The following is a 20,760-nucleotide window of genomic DNA, read 5'->3' on the forward strand; positions in this document are numbered from 1 at the left end:
TTCCCCTTTCTTTCCACTTTCTTTTACGTACCCACCCTATCTAAAAAAATCAAATGTTTAGCTAACCGAGATTAGTTTAGATTGTACGACCCAAACCCAGCCAATAAGAAAGGAGTACAGGGGCAGAACTTGTGTCAAAAATAAAGGCTCTCATGCCCTTTGTTCAAGTGTACTCTCATGGCAACTGGCCAAAGAGACACCCCTCTGCTCAAAAGTAAAATTGCTTTACTAAAAATCTTTTGTTCAAGTGTTCAATTTCCCTAAGATTTTAAGCATTATCCCTCACAATAGGAACTGACGGTGGTAGTGCCAATATCTTCATATACAAGGAGGGAAAGAAGGAAGATATGAAGGAAGGGCAGGAGAGAGAGAGAGGGTGGGGATTTCATCTCTATGATGTTCATACTTGCTTCTGAAGCCTGTGCGTCGGGGTGTTGTTAGTCATAAAAACTCACATGCTCATTCCTCCATTCGGTGGGTAACAGACAGTGTGAAATCTCAGGCTAGGCTCAGCGATCATTGCAGTTTGAACTTTTCCTCCTAGATAAAATTTGCATTTCAGCAAAGGCCTGCAATGACTCAACTGAAAGACATGACTAGTGAACATTCTGTAATGATAACGGGTCCACTGGAGAGGGGGTAGATAGATCTTTCACAGAAAGATCCTGCTGAAATCACAGCCTTTGAGGTAACCTATGAGATAGATGTTCTCAAGAAAGCATTGTTTTCTGTGTTTTATATTATCTGCCTTATTAATCGAGTGTTTCCTAGTAAGCACATCTGCAGTTACATCATTTATCCCATTGATGAAATTGGAAGTAGGTCGTGGAGAGGACTGAGGGGTTGGGGAAGTGGAGGGAAGGCCCTCTCCTGTGCCGAGGTGCCCACAGATCGTCCGTGGGTCTCAAGGCCCCTGTTTTAGATGGTGGTAAGATCTGTATACAATCTGCAGAGAAAGTTTCGCCCTGGGGAGTTCCCCAAAACATTTGAAAGACGTTAACTCCATGGGCTGGTGTTTTTCTTTGCAAATGCCCCCGTATGAAAATAATAATAATAGTTAAAATGGAGGCCTCACATAGCACATGCCAGGTGCTAGACTAAGAGATTCATTTCAATTATGTCACTTGGGTAAGTACGTTATTATCCCTATTTTACAGATGAGGAAATTGAAACTTAGAAAAATAAAGTACATTTCCCAAGGTCCCCAGCCCTGGTGAGCAGTAGAGGACCGTCTGGGCTTTCCCTCCACTCCCCATGGAGCAGGATGTGGGGAGCAGAGGGGGCTCCCGGGGTGCACCACAGATGGGACAGTGGGAAGCAGCGGGATAAACACACGAAGGAAATGGTTTGGGGTTATAGGACATATCTATAACTCTATGAGAGAATTTCCATAAAAATCACATGAGAATCTGGCTGGGGGCCGTGTGGAGGCTACGTTTAAATGAAGCAAGCTGTGTAGTCCCCAAGCCGAGCTGCGCTGGTTTGTCTGCTCTCCCCAGCAGGGTGGAGCTCAGAAACAGGCCGAGAGCTCAGAAATCACAGAGCACAATACACATTGAATCATATTTTTCTTAGCCTTAATGCTTCAACATACGATTTCTTTTCCAGGCAAAGTTCAGCTGTGTCTGGTCTGATGCATTTGTGAAGTCAGAAGGGCTTTGTGCTTGGAGCAGGCAAAGCACTCCGTCCTGTATCTCTGAAGGCTGGCTTCCTCCGGTGGCCACGAGGCGTCCCTTTCCCAACAGTGGGTGGGATCCAAAGTCAACTCCTACCCAGCGGAGTGAGACCAGAGGGCCTGCTCTTGAGCCTTTCTGTGAGAACCTGGGCCTGGTGTCACCAAGAGGACAGCAGCCCCTTGATTGACGGTCCACTGTGGTCCATGTCAATGGAATCATCCGCAGCTTTAACTCACATTCAACAAGCATCTTAAAATACTGAGACTGCACAGGACACTAGGAATTTATGATAAAAATAAAAATCTTTTACAGGATCTCTAAATATTGCCTAAAGATGTTTCCCACCTGTGATGGTGGTATTCATAAAGCGGCTCCGACCCCAAGGAGGATCTGAAGTATTCATAAACGTAGCTTCCTGCTTCAGTACAGAAACCTTCAGGCTGACGTGAAGATTGGGGGATGATTCAGGCCCCAATTCCCAAATCTCCAGCTGAGGTGAGGTGCAGCTTCCAGGCTCAGGGAGCCGCGTCTGTCAGTGTTGTCCTGCCCAGGCAGCTCACCTGGACGGCAGCGCAGGCACCGTGCGGGCCGGACAGCTAGCCGCTGCTCCCTCTGAGCTCATGGCTTCCCGATGAAAGCCACACCACACTGAGGGCCCTGACTCATGGCTGGGAGAGGAACCGCATTCACGAGCCTTTCCGGCATACAGGGCTGTTCTTTTGCGTTCTGGGAGCTTCATGGGGTGTTACCATATGATTTAGCACTTTGTTTCAGAAATGACCAATTAATTCCTTTTAAGTCTCATGGAAAGAGGCCAGTGACATGTTCTTGGAAATGTGAATTCATTGGTTTGTGAAGTCAACTTATGAGAAAACACCAGATTACCGCATTACGCCATGCCCACCAATGAAGATGTCCCTTTATGGCTACAGGACTGGCCTGAATATGGGCCCGGCTCAGGACTGTCCTCTGGGAAGCCCAGCAGTGAAGCACTTGGCCACTGGATGTCCCCAGACAGAGGCCTGAGCTTCTGAGAGCCAGCAGGCAAAGAGGAAGACATACTGCTGCCCCGATATCCAAGCAGGGCTGGGTGTCCCATGCTCACAGTCTGCTAGAGTGGAGGGAAGAGACTGGCCTTGAGCCTGCCCAGGCTTTCCTCCCACCCCCTGTTCTTCCACTTCTGCATGTTCATCCTTCCCAGCATCTGCCCTGTAGAAGTGTCAGGGGCTTGCACAGGGTGACTGCCTACTGACCAGTGCTCATTTCCTTAGGAGGAATGACTTGTATTCTCTTGTTTAACTAAACGAGTAATTAATCCAACAAACATTTGCAAACAGCCTGCTCTGTACCCAACACTATGCCAAGTTCTGGGGCTGCTGAGCACCCTGCTCCTAGCTAGGGGTGCTGGAGTAAAGCTGCAAGGAGAAGGCATTCTGAAAACATCTGTGTCATTTGAGAGGCATAAGCCGGTGAATGGAAACACTGCCAGGAGAAAGCTGGACAAAATGACCAACTCTGTCTTTCTGGGGCAGAAAGTCCCTTTTGCACCAGACCTGCATTGTGGCTTGAGGCCCTGCCTTAGGAGGGAGGCTGGGGAGAACAGGGAGATGCATTTCCAGCCTTCCCCTGGACTCCAGGTTCACCCCACAGGGCAGGACAGGCTGAGCAAATGGGTGAGTCCTATGAATTTGAACCAAATGCACCAAGCAAATGGGATTCCAGCAGCCAGAGTCTTTTGTATCCTCTTTGTTGGTTAAATTCAGTAAACAATGTTTTGGCCCCTAAAATGATCCAAGTTCTGAGGATATCAAAAATAAATAAGACCCATTTCTTGCCCTTAAGGAGTTTATAGAAGAAACAGATATAAGTATATTTAATTTCACAGCAAGCAAAATCTCTGTTCATATTTTAGATGTACAAGAAATATTATTTCTTACTTTTATCTGTAACTAAATTTAAGTAATATTTTAAGTGCCCATTTTTGCAGAGTGATAGCACACCAATCCCAATACATTTGTTATTTTCCCTGTTACCCCTGGGGTTGGGGATAAGTACTAGGGGTTTTGTATGGTGCCAAGAAATTGAGCAAGGAGACATCCATGCCTCATCTCTCTCCACTCACGTCTTCTGAGCCAATCATTATTCTTGCCAGGTCTTCACATCTGGCCCAGCTGTGTCACCACCACTTGTCCCTTGTCCCATTCGTGAAGTCCCTTAGGAGCCAGTGCATTGCTTCATTCCTTCTCTGCCTCTCTTGGACACTTCGGGTGTCACTGCTGTTCCCATCCCACACTGGGTGTGGGAAATTCCGAGAAATGATCTAAGACTCTGTCTACTTATGTTTTTAACTGAAACTGCTGGCATCTCTCCACCAATCACAACACTGCCTATGGTGGCAATGGGCATATCAAGTTGACATTTCAGAAAACATCCTGAATCTTCCCAGAGGGAAAAATAAAACACGCCTCACATAAAAGCACGGAGAACAGAATGTCATACAGCTTCTCAATTGCTACACTATGAAGCAATGCCTTCAGAATCAAGGCAAAATGACTTCCAGCCTAGAATTCTATACCTAGCTAACCTGTCAACGAAGTGTGAGCATGGAGTTGTGGGTGGTCACGTGTGGAAGCCTTGGGATGCTTCTTCCCAGGCATTCTTCCTCAGGAAGGCCTCAGGAGACACACAGTTGAGTGCAATCATAAGCCAGAGGAGTGGAGGACGAGAAACGGGAACACATGGAATCAGGATGGAAGAAGGAGGACATGAATTCACAGGACAGAATGACGGAGGCCTCGGGTGAGAGCTGAGCCACAGGCCTCGGGACCAGCCTGACCCAGGTGGCAGCAGAGCAGCCAAGAAACCACAAGAGGAACAGCACTGATGACAGTAACAGCAACAGGCTACATACAACTGACCAAGCACAGAATGTGCACGGACTTCTTCCAAGGAAATGTTCGTTTCTATGGAAGATGTTGGGAAGGAATTCATGATAGGTATTTAGAAAGCTAAGCAAACAACAAGAAAGAGGCAATTATTGATTTAAAGAAGGAAAACTTGTACAAAAGGAAAAGCAATCATATTATACAATGACTCAACTATGAATAAAAGTAACACAGTTCAAATAACATAAATGAGGAATACTGACTCCACCCAAAATGGCGACATCATGATGTTGAACTGAGAGGAAGAGGTGTAGACGGAAGGAGGAAGGAGTGGGAGGAGCTGGGAGAAAGGGAACTCCCCATCAATGATCCCAGCTCACATGGAAAACCAATACATGTCCTGGGTCATCTGTAGACTCAAATGCAGGGAGATGCAGGCAAGGCAGGTGAGAGACGCGGCCAAGGCAGGTGAGAGACGCGGCCACCCGAGAGCAGGAATCAGCAGTGGGGCTATGAGGTAGGGAGCCATTATTGTTTTCATTGGAAGCCTGGGAGTGCTATTGACATCTTATGCTCTGAACATGCATACCTTTGATTTTCTAAAAAGAAAAGCCATATTGTGCCAAAGGGAGAGGCAAGATTTGGTGAGAGTGTTATGATGAGAGGGGATTTCTATGCCAGATTCAGGGCAGGGGAGATCACACGCCATCACTCACATCAGGATCAGAGTCTCCTATCCTGCCCAGGGGGTGGCATTTCTGTAGCTTCTCCCTGCTGAAGCAGGGTCTGCAGACAAACGCCTGCTGGGCAGTCGGAGCCAGGAAGTTGGGTCCTCCCATCCTCCACATGGACCCACCTGAGACACTCTGGGCCTTGCCTGCCCTCACATGGTGCCTCAAATATCCGCATTAAAGACCCACGCCTTTGAAGCAGGATCCCTCCCAAAATACAGAGGTGACCTCCTTCAAAGTGGGCACAGCCAAATGCTTAGGAATCAATTTTGGGAACCCACCACACACTTACATGCACACATGCACATAAGCCATCATGCCTGCAAGCCACAAGATGGGGCAAACTTTGCTGCAGACTTCCACCCTATACAACTACAAATCCAGACGTGGCTCCCCAGTCCCTGACTGTTCCAGGGGAGGAGGAGCCGATGCCACCCTGACCATGGGGCACAGCAGTCCCGTAGCCTGAGGGTCCAACAGCTCACCCTGAGATGAACGTGTAGCGGGGTGTGCACACCTGCTATGACGCTGTCTCTGAAGGTTTTCCCTGACAGGCTGCTCTGGCAGGCCCAGCACATAATGCCACCTACCACTGGGCTGTGATGTTCGACTCCACAGCTCATGTTCTTTCCAGGCCTCCAAGCGCACCCTCAAAACAATTCTTCCAACAAGTTGGAACCAGCTCCCACCTTAACCCAAAGTTCTGTGAAACCCCACCTCAGTCTAGTGTAATGTGAAGGAGACACACTTACGCCCCACGAGCCTGTTCAGGGAAAGCCATCAGGGTCCTTGTTGGAGAAGCGGTGACTGCAGCAGTATCTCCTGTCAAAGGAAGAACAAACTCCATTTCAGAACGGGGTCTGGTACCCGCTGGGGAACCCCTTGGTCATGGTGCCGAGTGACAGTAGGAAAGCTCCGTGGATACGTGTGTGACATCTCCTGGGTGAGTCCTAAAGTATTCAGGAAGAACAGAATCTTGCCACAGGGGAATTCCTTGAGAGCAAGTAGGGGCTTAGTGAGAGAGAGAGTTGCGTGTTTAGGCTAATAACAAAAGCACGTAGATACTTACTGACTGGAGAAATCCTGGGGCAGCTGGTTCTAGAATTTGAGAGTGGAGCCATGCAGAGGGCTTAGAATAAAACCTCGTTTTGGGCTATTTTTGGCCAGAGTGCAGAGGGGAGCATCCGCGCAGGTGCCAGGATGCTTCAAGAAGAGGCCTCGCCCAGTAGCTTCTGGACAAAACCACAGGGAGAGAACTGAAAGCAGATGCCAGAGCTTCTCCCTGCCCGGAGGAGCTTCGGAGAAACACAGCCCCACCCAGATCCACTCAACTCGCATTTGCATTGTTACAAGACCCAGGTGATTCTTTGAGAATCGGCCTGGCTCCTCAGCTGCCAGGGTCAAGTCATTGCAGGGATAGATGGGAGCGCCAAAGGGGCTCAGGGCTCCAGTAACTCAGATCCTTTTAAACTCTGAGACTTTCTGCCCCAGGCCTCTCCTAAGCAGCCCGTGCTGAACCAGGTAATTCTCATTCTCATAACTGAAGATGTTGAGAAAGGAAAATATCATGAACCCCCAAAAGCACTAAGCTAAAGGGAAAAGTCAAGCTGGGAACTGCTTAGGGCAAACCTGCCTCTCATTCTAGTCAAAGTCATCCCCCTGCTCACCGAGGTAAATGTGTATCTGATTGCCTCTTTTGGAGAGGTGAATCAGAAACTCAAGAGAATGCAAGTTTGTCTCCTGTCTATCTATGAACCAGGAAGCTCCCTCCCAGACCCACCTTTCTAGACTGAACCAATGTCCATTTTCCATGTTGATTGATATCTTGTATCTCCCTAAAATGTGTAAAAGCAAACCGTGCTCTGACCACCTTGGGTACCTGTTGTTAGGACATCCTGAGGCTGTGTCAAGTGTGTGTCCTCAGCCTTGGCAAAGTAAACTTTCTAAATTAACTGAGACCTGTCTCGGATTTTCGGGGTTCGCACCACGGAGCCCAGTATCGTCCCTCAGGTGTTGTGGTGGGTTTTGTTGTTGTGGCTGAATGATGGATGTTAATTACTGGACACTTGACACAACAGCTTCCCTGTTTGTACTTCAAAAGCCCTGGTGCCATTTTCTTCCTTCTGCCTTCTGGATAAAGACCACAGCAGCTGACACTCCACAGCTGCAGTGAAGAAAAACAAGGGGGCCCCTGTTGAAATAATCCCAATGCAAAATTTACCATTTGGGGAACGTTGCTAATAAATGTACATTTTGAGAGCACTTATAGGAAACTGGACGTTTCAAATCAGAGTGGGTCTGTGCTGCAAACCCAGTCCGCAAGCATTTGGGAAAGTCAACCCAGCGATGTTCCTTGGAAATGGCTCATTGTCATAAATTCTTCAAACAGGTTAACACAAAGCTAGGCGAACAATAAAGGCAAGGCTAAATTTTATTTTTAGAAAGTGCCATAGCTGAATTGATTTTTAAGAGAATATATAAAAGAAAGAATCTAAATCTTGGGAACTGGTAGAACCAAGTTATTTACCATTTTTACTGTTCAATTTCCGCTGGTAGAAACAGGAAGGAAGCCGTAAAGGGCCTGTCCATTGAAAAGAGACCAAAGTAGGAACGCAAATAAATACTGGAACCCAGTGGTTATGGTAACTGACAACCTCAAAGATTTTTCACATCCTCTCTGGGGAAAAGAATATTTTATGCTAATTTGGGGGGTAATGGATGGCATTTTACCGAATATGTAGATCCTAATGTGAAACTAAAAATTTCCATGAAGGAAATATTTTCCACAGGGCAAGAGTCTCAGAAGCTAAAAGGCAGACGTGTTTTGTTCCAGTTAAACTTGATTGATAGCCTTAAATCATTATAATTAAACTTTCAACAGTAATGGCATGCTCTCTTCTTCTATTTTCCTTGTATCTGGGGCTTCCCTGCAAGACTGGTTGTGTGAATATGGCCACATTATTTCCTCTGGGGCAGACACGAAGGTCCCCTGTGGTCTCTGGGCTTGTTTTCTGTGTCCTGCACGAATCAGGAGTTGTATGTCCAAGGAACACCAGCAGAAACCCCCGTGAAAGGAAAGGCTCCTTGCTGCTCCCCAGTCGTCCCTCAGCCACAGGGACAGTGCGTGGGACAGGTATGTCACGTCAGGCCATACGTGCACCGCACCAATCACGACAGCTGTTCCTGTTTGGCTTTTTCAACTTCAAAGCTTCCTGCTTTCCTGAACATGCATTCCGAGTTTTATTTTCCAGCGCTACAAACCATGCAGTTCCCCAAGTGCGCTAAAGGTCAAGCTTTCATCCCGGGCCTAAAGGAATACACTTGGACCTTTTCCTTTTTTGTTTTCCTTTGGGGAAGTCATAAAAACAGCTTTGATAATTAGTAAACAGCCAACATTTCCCCAACCCTCGTAAAACATAAAGGCGATGGGAAAACCCAGATTTGCTTTCAAGTCTCGTAGAGGCTTGTGTTCCGGGGGCCTACATTCTTCTTCTGAGTGCAAGCAAATTGTTCAAGCTGCCTTGCTGGGTCTGTCTGTATTACCTTGTCCACCCTGGAAGGAATATGACCAGGTTCAAGTTTCCGTCCTGGCCATGGCATATGAATTCACTAAAGGTAATGGGGAACTGGCCTGATTCATGACAGATTAGAGACTAGAGTTGAACTTTGGAGACTGAAAAATTATTTGAACTTTCATTACATGAAAGAGCTCCATATTTTTTGTGTATTTCTCCATCTTCCTGGTAAACCCAATAAAGTCACTAGTGTACAGAAGAGCTTTTAATCAGTTTTGAATTACTTTGAAATTCTCAACCCAGCCTCTTAACTCAAGGAAACAGAAAATATTAGCAGCTGAATTTGAGTCCATGATATGTGGTTGCCTAATATCACATCACAAGGGTTGGCAAAGTGATCACCTGGGTACCTGCACAGCCTAATGGCCCTGCAAAGAACAGGCAGGATGCAAATCCACCATGGCCACTTTGGAGCCATACTCCTGTCTTAGCTGGAGCCTTAGCTGGTGCTGAGAAGCATATAAGACAGGAAAGAGGAGGGGCAGGCTGCTTCTAGCCTCCTCCAGAAGGGAAAGTTGAGCTTAGTGGGTGACAAGTGTAGGTGATCTCAAAATATGAGCAATTTCTGGTAGCATTACATTCAAATAGGAGACAAGTACACCAAGGAAGTAGAAAATATGTTGGCTCAAGAGTTTGCAAAAGAGGCAACATCTTTAATTAATTCATGGACTACATGGGAAGTGTGCAGAGGAAAAAGAGGTAAGATGTAAAATTAAATACTTTAATTAAATAAGACAATGCCCAGTCAGACTCACTCGTTGTAAGGACAGAAACCAACTGACTTATTTAAGCAGCAGATGAATTTATCGAAACCTCAAATCCCACCCAGGCCTGGCCAGGGAGGACACGTGGCCCTCACTGCCAGGCACTTGAGCTGGGGCTTGCCCACTGCCCACCCTGGCACAGGGCCCCAGTGTCATTTCTAGCCTGCTGACACTGCTGCCCTCTGTGGAGGGGCCTCTGCCCTGTTTCCAGGAAAGCTGGGACATGAGGATCTTCCGTGTTCAGCTTCTGAGTGGGAGGTGCCTCTGCTTACCATGGAGGTTCATCAACTGGGGATTTCTCTGAGCATTAGAAAGAATTAGAAGCAAAAAGGGAAAAGAGATGTCTGCAGTTCTTCACCCCCTCTCCCTTAGCAACACCTTAAAACGAATAGGAATCCTCCCTTCCAAAGGACAGAATGGACCCAAACTTACACGGTGCTCCACATTGACTCTGCAAAGGCATGGCTCTTCCTGCCACAGCCCAGGCATGAGTGTTGCTGCCTCTCCACTGACCGGTCATTCGCTGCTTTCCCTACCCAGGTGCTGGGGCTTGGCTGTTCTCTTGCTTCCTGCATGTGCACCTGGCTCTTTAATTATGCTTTTCCAGGGAAACATGTGCATGAACCAACACTTAGTGCTTTAAAGCCTCCTTCAATTTTGAAACACGTACAGCTGAAAATTGTAGGCAAGATGAAATACGGATCTTCACCTGCCAGGTCTTCAAGCACTTTTCCTTCAAGTTCTCTTTTTAAAGAGAATGTTTAACCTGTGTGTTTCCTTTAAAACCTTTTTACAGTCTATAAACGTTCATTGAGAATCTATGCCCGGCTCTAGGTGCGTGGACATAGACAGTTATCTCCATAGAACCCTGTAAGGAGTTATACCATCCCCATTTTGCAGATGAGGAAATGCAAGTACCATCTGGCAGAATGACAAGGCCAGCTAATAGAAAGTCACTTCCCAAACACAGGCCTTCCTGTCCTTTGGAACCGACCCCTCCAAGAAGCTGTTTCCCTGGAAGATGTCCTCACCTAGGGCAGCTTCGTTCTAGGGGGAGTCTCTCGCCGCTGGGAGCCCATGCTCCAGATGTCCAGAGTGGGCCTTCATACTTTGGCTATAGAGGTTAAATCAGGTATTGATGGACACGTGTCTGACAGAGTTCGTGTTCAGAGTGTTGGGGAACATTGCTGGAGTTGTAAGCTGGTTCTAATCATCAGAAAAAGTGCTGGAAAGCTGGGCCTTTATCCTTCTGTCCTCTCAGGGAGCTGGTGGCTCATAGAGACTGAGAATCACATATCACCCACCACCCCAAACTAAAGAGTTGTAATGATTCTAATTAAAACACCAAAAACCAAAGTGAAATCCCTGAACGACACAGAGTGAACATTACAGTTGCCAAGACTTTAGCAGCAGAAGGGAGCCCTACACAAAAACAAAGGAAAGGTATTTTCTTGATGAAATGACTTTCTAGCCATTTCTGTCTGGGGAAAGCAATACATTTCAAGAAGAAGGGAGAACAGAAGTGTGGAAAAGTTCAATGCCCACATCAACAAAATCACATTCCACTAGGTTCACATGTGACCTTCAAAAAAGGTCAAACCGTTCATTTCAACAGCATTTTTGTGCTTCAAATGGTACTTGACTGTAATTGAGTTTCTATGATAAGATCCAGGGATAACAGATTCTCATCAGTTGTCAAATGTGATCTTTCCAAAGTAAAGGGTGGTCAGGTGCAGTGGCTCATGCCCATAATCCCAGCACTTTTGGAGGCTCAGGCAGGAGAATTGCTTAGGTCCAGGCGTTCAAGACCAGCTTGGGCAATACAGTGAGAACCCATCTCTATGAAGAATACAAAAATTAAGCAAGTATGGTGGTGTGCACCTATAGTCCCAGCTATTAGGGAGGCTGAGTCAGGAGGATGACTTGAGCCCCATCAAGGCTGCAGTGATTCATGATCATGCCGCTGCACTCCAGTCTGGCAACAGAGGGAGAACTTGTCTCAAAAGAAATAAAAAAGTCAAGGGCTTTGGCACAGTGGTGTGTGCCTGTAGTCCCAGCTACTGATGAGGCTGAGGCGTGAGGATCACTTGAGCCCAAGGGTTCAAATCCAGCCTAGGCAACATAGCAAAACCCTATCTCTAACAAAAAAAAAAATCAAATAATAAAATTAAATTTAAAAAAACCAAGGGCACTACAAAATGCCAACTGCTAATTGATGCAAACTCTCCACTACAGAAACATTGGTCATATGCCAATAGCATATGGAATGACAGAATTACATCTTCAGATCTGGTGATTTAACATTTCTTTGGTTATGACAGAGGGGCAGAACTGTAGGTTTTGCTGGACGGGGCTCCAGGACCTGAACTGGGCCCCCTGGAAGCCTCCCCTTAAGACCTTGTCATGCAAAGAGTCTCCCAGGCATCCAGAGGTCCCAGATTATTTTCATCCAGCTGGAAACAGATACAGCTTCAGAATTTTTACCTAAGTATTTTGTGGGGGAGGAAAAAAATCCTAGTTTCTTTATCATTAGCCCCATGAGGATTCTAAAACCCCTGATGAAAATAGGCCATATCAGGCAAATCACCCTGCCCTGAAAGAAGGGAAAACCAGAGGCGCTCTGAGGGGGCTGCACTTTGCGTTTTTCCCAGGGTGTTTTGTGCACCAGGTGTAGCAGATGAAAACACCAAACCTCCTGGCTTATGGAGGGATCCAACCACTGCACGTCCTACAGCCCAGTAGACTCTTTAAAGTGCATTTGATGGCTGGGTGCGGTGGCTCACACCTGTAATCCCAGCACTTTGGGAGGCCGAGGTGGACAGATCACAAGGTCAGAAGATTGAGACCATCCTGGCTAACATGGTAAAACCCAGTTTCTACTAAAAGTACAAAATATTAGCTGGGCATGGTGGCGCGTACCTGTGGTTCTAGCTACTCGGGAGGCTGAGGCAGGAGAATCCCTTGAACCAGGGAGGCAGAGGTTGCAGTGAGCTGAGATCATGCCACTGCATTCCAGCCTAGGTGACAGAGCAAGACACTGTCTCGAATAAATAAAAATAAATAAATAAATAAATAAAGTGCATTTGATAAATTCAGATGCTCTCTACGTGTTTCTGAGCACACTTTCTCTCACACAGTGTTTGGAGCAAAGAACTCAATGAACTTAAAATCCCACACAGAATGGTGGGAAAGGCTTTCTTCACAAGTTCCATCTGTGTTAATCAGTGTCCGCACCACCCAAATGTCCTTCTGGGACTGGTGTTAAGACCTAAAGATTAAGCCTCTGTCCAAGTGGAATTTATGAGCAAATGTAGATTGTCATGGAAGTCTGCTGTTACACTGAGACAGAATAGTCCCGAAATGTTAAATTTACATGAGGCTCACCCTGTAATTCATTTTAGACCCTCTTGTTAAGGGCAGGACTCATTGTCACAGACTGATTTGGGGTGTTAATGCCTCTTCTCTCTTCCTCAAGGGACACCCCGAGTTTTCAAAGGCCTCTGCTAGCCATGTTCAGTGCAACCTGCAGACTCCACCCTCCAGCCCTGACACAGATCTAGCCCAAATTAGACACGATGGAGAAGAAAGGGAGGGAGGCTGAAGGAGCCCTGCGGGTCCTGGGCTTTGTGAATGCATTTGAACAAGAGCGTTGCTAGCGTGCTTCTGATCTCAGAAAATGCCAGGTAGGGAAATCACTAGAGATGAAAACAACACACAAAACAAAACAAAAAACCTTTTTTTAGGTAAAACTATAGAAAGAGTGAAGCAGATAGAATTACAGTTTTCTTCAGGCAGTTTACATCTTCAGTGTTTCGAAAACCTTAGGTTTTATCAGAAGTGGTTGAAAACCCACTGACGGAGTCCGGCCTCCGCGTAGCACAAAAGAAGCCACCGAATTCCCCAGGGGAGCCCAGTGTCTTCCGAGGCCACAGGTCAGTGAAGGGCAGAGCTCTGAGCTCTGAGCTTGGTGGGAAAGCTCCACCTTCCAGCCTCTCCTCAGCCCACATGGCCTCCCTTTCTTTCGCTGCAGACCCTGTTTGAAGTAGCCATGTCCTTGGGTATTTCGATAAAATTGCATCTCTATTTCTGTCGGCTCCTAGAAGCTGGAAGCCAAGGCATTACTAAACCTTCACTAAGCTCCAGTATGTAGGAAAACCAGAGAAGCAAAAAGACTTCAAGAGCCGTCACTGTCTCTGTGTCACCCTCCGAAGCACATCATATGCGAGTAAAAAACACTGGTTAAACTGAGAGAAATCAGAGCGGGCCTGGACCTCGGTGTTTCCTTTTCTGTGTTTTATTTCGTCCCTTGTGTCAGACATCAGGCATAAAGATTGTGTTAAATATGCTCTTCCGATTCTTGGCACTTTGTCACTCTGGGTCTATGGAAGGCATTCAAATTATATTTATTTCTCTATTAATTCATTTACTGACCCATTCTTTTCTTTGGGAACTAGAGAAGCCCTCTTTCTTTCTTATTAGTAGTAAAATAACAATCCTCTGGCTGTTATGAATATTGTAGAACTGTACAGGCATGCCTCATTTTATTACACTTTGCTTGATTGCACTTTGCAGAGATTGCATTTTTTTCCAAATGGAAGGTTCGCGGCAACCCCGCGTCGAGCAAGTCTATCTGTGCCATGCCGCCAGCAGCGCATGTTCACTTCATGTCTTTGTGTCACATTTTGGTAATTCTTATGATATTTCAAATGTTTTCATTATTATTATATATGTTATGATGATGTGTGATCAGTGATCTTTGATGTTACTACTGTAATTGTTTGAGGGAGTCACAAACTGTGCCTCTACATAATACAGTGAATGTAATCAGTAAACGTTGTGGGTGTTCCGACTGCTCCACCAACCAGTTGTTTCTCTACCTCTCCCCTCTCCTCAGGCCTCCCAATCCCTAAGACACAACAATACTGAAATTAGCCAATTGATAACCCCTCAATGGCCTCTAAATGTTCAAGAGAAAGGGTCATATGTCTCTCATTTGCAATTAAAATCTAGAAATAAGCCAGACATAGTGGCACAGATATGTAGTAGCAACTGCTCGGGAGGCTGAGGTGGGAGGATGGCTTGAGCCCAGGAGTTGGAGTCCAGCTTGGGGAAAAGGGAGGGAGAGAGGGAGGAAGGGAGGAAGGGAGGAAGGGAGGAAGGGAGGAAGGGAGGAAGGGAGGAAGGAAGGAAGGAAGGAAGGAAGGAAGGAAGGAAGGAAGGAAAGGAGAGAGAGAGAAAGAAAGGAAGGAAGAAAGGAGAAGAAAGAAAGAGGAAGCAAGGAAGAAAAGAGAAGGAAGGAAGGAAGGAAGAAAGGAAGGAAAGAAAAAACAAGAAATGATTAAGTCAGTGAGTGAAGAAGGCTTGTTGAAAGCTGAGATAGGCCAAAAGCTAGGCTTGCTGCACCAGTTAGCCAAGTTGAAAATGCAAAAGAAAGATTCTTGAAGGAAATTAAAAGTGCCACTTCAGTGAACACATGAATGATAACAAAGTAAAACACTCTTTGCTGGTATGGAAAAAGTTTGAGTGGTCTGGATAGAAGAGGACACCAGCTGCAACATTCCCTTAAGCCAAAGCCTAACTCAGATCAAGCTCCTAACTCTTTTCAATTCTATGAAGGCTGGGAGGGGTGAGGAAGCTGCAGAAGAAAACTTGGAAGCCAGCAGAGGTTGGTTTATGAGGTTTAAAAAAAGAAGCCATCTCTGTAACATAAAAGCATAAGGTGAAGCAGCAAGTGCTGATGGAGATGCTGCAGTAAGTTATCCAGATCTGGCTAAGGTCACTGATGAAGGTGGCTACACCAAACAGCAGATTTTCAGTGTAGATGGAAGAGCCTTCTACTGGAAGAAGATACCATCTAGGACTTCCTGTAGCTGTAGAGGAGGAGTCAATGCCTGGCTTCAAGGCTTCAAGGGACAGGCTGACTGCCTTTTAAGGGCTAATGAAGTTGGTGGCTTTAAGTTGAAGTTGATGCTCATTTGCCATTCTAAAAATTCTAGGGCCCTAAAGAGTGATACTAAATCTATTCTGCATGTACTCTATAAATGGAACAAAGCCTGGATAACAGCACATCTGTTTATATTATGGTTTACTGAATATTTTAAGCTCGCTGTTGATATCTACTGCTCAGACAAAAATATTCCTTTCAAAACACTGCTCATTGACAATGCACCTAGTCTAAGGTGCATCAGAGCTCTGATGGAGATATGCAAGGGGATTAATGTTTCATGTCTGCTAACACAATATCCACTCTGCAGCCCATGGATCATGGAGTAATTTTGACTTTCCAGTCTTATTATTTAAGAAATCCATTTTGTAAGGGTGTACCTTCTATAGATAGTGATTTCTCTGATGGATATGGGCAAAGTAAATTGAAAACCTTCTGGAAAGGATTCGCTGCTCTAAATGTCATTATGAACATTTGCAATTCATGGGAGGGACTCAAAAGATCAACATTAACAGGAGTTGGAAGAAGTTGATTCCAACTCTCATGAATGACTTTGAGGGACTCAAGGCTAGAGTGTTGGAAGGAGCTCCAGATGTGGTGGAAATAGCAAGAGAACTGGAATTAGAAGTGGAGACTGAAGATGTGACTATTGCTGCAATCTCACGATCAAACATGAACTGATGAGGAGCTGTTTCTTATCATGGGCAAAGAAAGTGGTTTCTTGGGATGGAAACTACTCCTGTTGTAGATGCTGTGAACATTGCTGAAATGACAACAAAGGATTTAGAATATTACATCAACTTAGCTGATAAATCAGGGACAGGGTGTGAGACTATTGACTCCGGTTTTTAAAATTCTAGTATGGGTAAAATGCTATCAAACAGCATCCTATGCTAGAGAAAAATCTTTTGTGAAAAAAAAAGAGTCAATCAGTGCAACCAATTTCATTGTTGTTTTATTTTAGGAAATTGCCATAACCACCACCCTGATCAGTCAGCAACCACCAACGTCAAGACAAGACCCTCCACCAGCAAAGAGTGAAACTCACTGAAGGCTCTAATGATCGTTAGCATTTTTTAACAAAATGTATTTTTAAATTAAGTTATATGAATTATTTTAGACATGATGCAATTGCACAGTTAATAGACTACAGAATGGTGTCAACATAACTTTATATGCACTGGGACACCAACAAATTCATGTGACATTGCTTTACTGTGGTGATCTGGAACCGAGCCCACGACGTCTCTGAAGTCTGCCTGTGCTTGATATCTTGCTTCATGCCTCAGAGATCCTGGTTATTTTATATAAACCTAACTTACTTATTTTGATAGTAAAAAAGCGAAATAAAGCCAAACTATATCTCACCTACATATTCTAAGCAGTTAAAGACATTTGAAGCCTCCAATTTGCAGATTTGTAACTGATGATTGAGAGGCATAGCTGAGTGGCTGGTAGAGACAGAGATGTGGTTCTCAGGATGGCTGGGTACTTTCTCTCTGCTTTGATGCTCCTCCAGAAGATGCTTCATTACTTGCAGGACAGAGAACTATTTAAAAAAACACTAATAAAGAAGTATATCATCTTGAAAGCTTGGCCTGAAGAATTCAGTATGCAGGATATTATCTCATGCTCAAGTATTTGTTAGTCTCAATGATTCATAAATCAATCCTTAAATACACTTAGTCATTTTGCCAAATTTCACATGTGTGTGTATAACCCAGTACTGACAATGATTTATTATGTAGTAAAATGGGTACAACAACATTTGGCTGATGGCAGTGTACATTGATACAACTTTTGGAGAGCACTATGGCAACCGTATTTCAAGAACAATAAGAAGGTTCACAATATTTGATTCAATAATCTCACTCCTGAGAATTTATTCAGGAAAAGAGCCCACAGGAATAATTCAAAGAAGAGGAAAGGTTACATACATAATAATGTTCATTATGGAAGCTATGTTCTAGTGAGGTAAACATAAACATAAGTAAAGAACGAAAGAAATCTATAAATGATGAAAAATGACACGATGCGAATAAGTGTGATGATGTGAGATGATGTATTAGAGAAGAATGGGAGGGGATGCTGTTTGTAGGATACTCAGGGAAATTCTCTCTGAGGGGAGTGACCTTTGAGCCAAGACCTGAAAGTGAGAATGAACCAGTCATGTGAAGAGCTCAGTGAAAACATCTTGAGATAGGAAAGAACTTGATAGGTCAGGAAGGGGATTATCAATGTGATCAGAATGGGGTGAGCCAAAGGAGAGAAGCGTAGGTAGAGGTGGGGTGGGAGACGGTAGACAGTGTGATGTGTGAAAACGCTAGAATCAAAGATGCATGCGATGAGCCCCTCTACATGAAGATTTTGCCTGCATATGAAGACAAACTGCAGGGAAACACAGAAAAATAAAAAACAATAGTGTATATTTTTAAATTGCTGTTAACATTTTTACAATATTATTTGCCAAAACTTAAGATTCACTTGGCTGAATATGCAAAATACAGTCTCGATATTGCACCATTATGACATGAAATCCATTCTCCTTCATTCCTACGCCCATTCCCACTTCATTCCTACCCATTCCTGCACGGCAGATGTAATCTTCCTTCAAGACCTTCTTCTCCACTGTAGCATGCTCCACAATGCCAACCACAACGACTGATCCACCTTACACCCACGAAATTGAATTTACCTTGAGAATTCAGTTCACTTTGAAAACACCTAGAAACATAATTCTACAGTTTTTAACCCTGTACTCAAGTTGCTCACAGCCTCAAGGCAGAGTTCTTACAACATGGACATCTGTCTTTAATAACAGACTGAAATATTGAGTCCTGAGGAATCAGAGGAGCAAGGTTGCCTGCCAAACACAGAAAATGGACAATGCATAAATCCATTCACATTTTTCAGGCAAAGCAAAGAAAATTTTAACAATCGATATTTTAATAATCAATCATCAATGGGCATATACCGCTAGTGCTCACCAATACCGACGTGCTCATGTCCGTTTTCGGTCTTCTCTGCAGTCAGGTGGGGTGGGCCATTTGCCGAATATGGTCTATGGAATGTGAACAGCAGTGAAATGTTCCTTCCAGCCTGGGTGACTTGGCATCTGGTATGATTTCCCTATGTTTTCTTTTCCTGTCCGCATGGCTGGGATTGAAGGATCCAAGAATGCAGAGCACATGTAGAAGGAGCGTAGATCTCTGAGTCACTACATGAAGGAGAGCTGCCCAGAAGAGCTGCTGGACCCCATCAGGCTCCATGTGAGTGAGAACTAAACTTGGATTATTTTAAGCCTCTGAGAGTTCAGGAGGCATTTGTGACAACAGCTAGCACATATTACCTTTCCAAATCATGACATGCTCTATGAGATGGATTTGCAGAGTCTTCCTACCTCCGCTTTTTTTTTAGAACTCTTATTTTCATAAAATATTGAATCATATGTCTCTTTGGGAGACACCAATTATATTTCCCAATATCAATTATTATGTCTACAGTAGAAAGAGAAACCGTAAGATTCTCCAAAATGGAGAAAACAAAACATGGCTTAATAGACCCGTACTGCCGGCTTGATGCTGCCTGTAAAAATCCAGAGAGCTCAATGGAATTCCAAAGGATCTCTCTGTTTGGGCTTTTGTTTTTTCCTGTGTCGCTCCTTCTGCCTGAGGTGCCTTTCCCCTCTTCTCTGCCTGGCACCATCTCACCGATGTTGAATGGTCCAGCTCAAATGTCGGCTCTCCTTCAAAACCTTTCTCTAGCCAGCCCCAGGCAGAATTAATCACTTCCTCTTTTTTTGTCCTTGAAAACGTCATCAACGACCTCCTAGATGACAGACCAATGTCTTATTTTCAGGTCTATATCCTATTTCATCTCTTTTGCATTTGTTAATATTAAAAACGTCCTCTTTATTTTGTAATACCCTTTTTTAGTATTTGAGATTCTGCTCCCTATACATTCTGTGCTTACCTTTCTCACCACTCTTCTCACCCCCTCTTCTGGCCCCTTCTGCACTTTCTCCTTAGATGTTGATGTCTCCCTGTGACATCCTTGACTCTCCTCTTACTTCACAAACTCACTAAATAATTTCATCCTCTCCCATCACCAAAAGGGATGTCTCCTGCTGAACTCTCTCCTGGACTCCAGACTCATATTTCCAGCTATTCACTAGAAATCTCTGCCTGGATGACTTCCAGGCACTGCACAAAATGGACCAATTTCCTTCCTCCCCAAGCGTGCTCTGCCGCCTGTATCCCTTCTCTCAGTTAGCATCATCACCAATTCACAGTTACCCAAGCTAGTAACCTCAAGAGTTCTCTCTCCTTCTCTCTTTCTCATCTTCCATATACAAATATTGCCAATTCTTATTTTAAAAGTCCTCATGTAAAGAAAAGAATGTTGTCAAGTGCAGTGGCTCACACCTGTAATCCCAGCACTTTAGGGGGCCAAGGCAGGAGGATCACTTGAACCCAGGGAGTTCAAAACCACCCAGGACAACAACAGTCTCTACAAAAATTTTAAAAATTAGCCAGGTGTGGCGGCACATACCTGTAATCCCAGCTACTTGGGAGGCTGAGACAGGATGATTACTTAAGCCCAGAAGGTTGAGGCTGCAGTGAGCCATGATCATGCCACTGCGCTCCAGCAGTCTGAGCAACAGAGTAAGAACTTGTCTCTAAGAAAAAAAAAATATATATATATATATATATGGATGGCCATAGTGTCAGAGACCTAAGTTCAAATTTGACTCAATGACTTCCTAGTCATATTACCTGGATCAAGTTACTTAATCTCTCAGAGCTTCTAATTTCTTATCATAAAATGGGGATAATAAGTAAATATGGAGGTCTCAGGGGTGTTGTAAACATTAAATGAGGAAACACGTGGAAAATGGCTAGTGTAGACAGATCAGATACTCATACATTTTAGCCTTTGTTTTCCTCTAAATACCCTTGTTACACTGCCCCCTTTCAAGACTTCATCACCTCTCACCTGGATTAGCGTGATGGCTGTAGAATGACTCTGCCTCCCTTCTCTTCCCCGTTCCCCCTCCCAGATGGGTCTTTTCCTTCAGACCTCTGGTGCTATGCTCTTCTCACACACAGGTTCTATCATACCTGGCCTAAAACTTTTGTGAACTCCCAAAGATAAAGCTACTCGTCACTCTCCTCAGTCATCATGT

The 20,760-nt window shown here is 44.8% G+C and overlaps 1 long non-coding RNA gene across 1 annotated transcript in view; it reads right to left on the reverse strand.

The window, feature by feature from the left end:
* LOC108527492 (uncharacterized) overlaps positions 1-20,760 on the reverse strand; it is a 150,483-nt gene that overhangs the window by 36,223 nt on the left and 93,500 nt on the right. Inside the window, exon 3 of the long non-coding RNA XR_001884826.1 lies at positions 6,045-6,114. This is a non-coding gene — a long non-coding RNA (uncharacterized LOC108527492). The remainder of the gene's footprint in view (positions 1-6,044; positions 6,115-20,760) is intronic.

Source organism: Rhinopithecus bieti, unplaced genomic scaffold (genome assembly GCF_001698545.2).
Source record: "Rhinopithecus bieti isolate Rb0 unplaced genomic scaffold, ASM169854v2 scaffold_4654, whole genome shotgun sequence".
Lineage (NCBI taxonomy): Eukaryota > Metazoa > Chordata > Mammalia > Primates > Cercopithecidae > Rhinopithecus > Rhinopithecus bieti.